This window comes from Arachis duranensis, chromosome 6 (assembly GCF_000817695.3).
Source record: "Arachis duranensis cultivar V14167 chromosome 6, aradu.V14167.gnm2.J7QH, whole genome shotgun sequence".
Taxonomy (NCBI): domain Eukaryota; kingdom Viridiplantae; phylum Streptophyta; class Magnoliopsida; order Fabales; family Fabaceae; genus Arachis; species Arachis duranensis.
In genome coordinates this window covers 46,793,372-46,795,986 of record NC_029777.3, presented here as the reverse complement: position 1 = coordinate 46,795,986, position 2,615 = coordinate 46,793,372, and positions in this window count along the sequence as shown.

Here is a 2,615-nt window from a genome sequence, read left to right as displayed (position 1 = left end):
AAGCTGACTTGGAACGCCTGTTTGGGCCATCAAACCTCGAGCAAAGCATGGACTATTATACATTGCTGAAAATCCCAGGATGTCTACTTTCCAACGCAATTAAGAACGCGCCAATTGGGCTTTTGTAGCTCCAGAAATTCTACTTCGAGTGCAGGGAGGTCAGAATCCAACAGCATCTGCAGTCCTTTTCAGCCTCTGAATCAGATTTTTGCTCAGGTCCCTCAATTTCAGCCAGAAAATACCTGAAATCACCGAAAAACACACAAACTCATAGTAAAGTCCAGAAAAGTGAATTTTAAATAAAAACTAATAAAAATATAATAAAAACTAACTAAAACATACTAAAAACAATGCCAAAAAGCGTATAAATTATCCGCTCATCAGCCACGCTTTTAAAAGCATGGCCTAAGGCTCCAAAGTGTGCTCCAACTTCAAAGTGTGCCCCAAAGCTCTTTTTTTCTCCTTTTTAACTTATTTTGTGCTTCTTTGCTTCTTTTTCTTCTTATTTCCTACATGATTTATAAAATTAAAAGGTCAAAGAAATATACCAATTAAGTACAAAATCATTCAATATTTAAGCATAAATCATTAATTTCTTGTATGAAAAAGTATAGAAAAACATGACATGATGACATGTCATCAGCGACTCTTGATTCTATCCACTTACGGGGCAGACTGATCTTTGTTACTGAGACTCACATTGAGGATGTATTGCATTGCCTACCTCGAACTGGTGATACATGTGCATACCAACTGGCAGAGATAGTGATTACTGCTATGACCTTTGATTGTGAGGCTCGGAAGAACGTTATTGCCACCCCGGACGCCCCTTGGGTGATGGATGCTAACAACAAGAGGCCCAAGGGGATGTTATTTGCTTATCTATCTTGAGAGGCTAGGACGTGGCAACAGATATTTACCTACTATGTCATGCCTACGACCCATTTTTCTAAGATCCCCATGGACATGCTCCTCCTGATCGGCTGTGTTATGGAGGGGAAAGAGGTATACTTCCCCCGGTTGATCCATAGATGCATGTAGCTAGCACATATCCGGGGCTTACTTTCATTTTCCTTATTGGTCACTAGGATGAGTGAGTTAGCTGGCGCTCCATGGAGGGACGATGATGTGTTACCACCACCCCCAAACGACGACGACAAGGAGGTTACTATTCTGTAGGGTACGTGGGTACACGAAAAGCTCCCATTCATGAGCCGATCTCGAGCTAGAGCTGCAATAGAGGCAGCTAGACCTTCATCTTCCACAGCAGTGGCAGGACCCTCTTCTTCAGTAGCAGCAGTAGCACCTTCAGTAGTGTCTCGATGGATTAATGCAATTACCATTATTTTCTATTCAATCACGCTTGCTTCCGTTCTAAGATATTCATTCGCACTTAAACATTATGAATGTGATGATCCGTGACACTCATCACCATTCTCAACTTATGAACACGTGCCTGACAACCACCTCCATTCTATCTTAGATTGAATGTATATCTCTTAGCCTCCATTCCGAAAGATCGGAGTCTTCGTGGAATAAGCTAGGATTGTTGGCGGCCATTCCTGGGATCCGGAAAGTCTAAACCTTGTCTGTGGTATTCCGAGTAGGATTTGGGAAGGGGTGACCGTGACGAACTTCAAACTCGCGAGTGTTGGGCGTAGTGACAGACGCAAAAGGATCACTGGATTCTATTCCAACATGATCGAGAATCGACAGATGATTAGCCGTGCGGTGACAGCGCACATGGACCATTTTCACTGAGAGGATGGGAAGTAGCCATTGACAACGGTGACACCCTACACATAGCTTGCCTTGGAAAGAACCTTGCGTGTGTGAAGAAGAAGACAGTAGGAAAGCAAAGATTTATATGACAGAGCATCTCCAAAACTCCAACCTGTTCTCCATTATTGAATCACAAGTACTTTTTATTTCATGCTCTTTTATGTTATTGCAAACAAAACCCTTTTCATTGATATTCTCCTAACTAAGAGTTACAAGGTAACTATAGCGTGCTTCAAGCTGACAATCTCCGTGAGATCGACCCTTACTCACGTAAGGTATTACTTGGACGACCCAGTGCACTTGCTGGTTAGTTGTGCGGAATTGCAAGTGTGATTGCAATTTCGTGCACCAAGTTTTTGGCACCGTTGTCGGGGATTGTTCGAGTTTGGACAACTGACGGTTCATCTTGTTGCTTAGATTAGGAAAATTTTGTCTTTTGAGTCAGAGTCTTTTATTTTCTTTTCAAAATCTTTTCAAAAATTTTTATTTTTCTTTTAGATTTTCTGTTTAAGTCTAGTTTCATGCTTTAAGTTTGGTGTTTTCTTGTTAGTTTTTATTTAATTTTCGAAAATTTATTTTTGGTTTTCTAAAAATTTTAAGTTTGGTGTTCTTTCTATGTTCTTGAGTCTTTCTTGCGTTTTGATCTTAAAATTTTTAAGTTTGGTATTCCTTGGTATTTTCCTCAAATTTTCAAAAATTTTGCATTAAATTAGTCATTAATTTTCAAAATCAAATCTTTTAATTTGTTTTTCAATCATATATTTTCAATCATATCTTTTTTTTACTTTCCAATTTTTATTTATTATTATTATTTCGAAATATATATATAATAA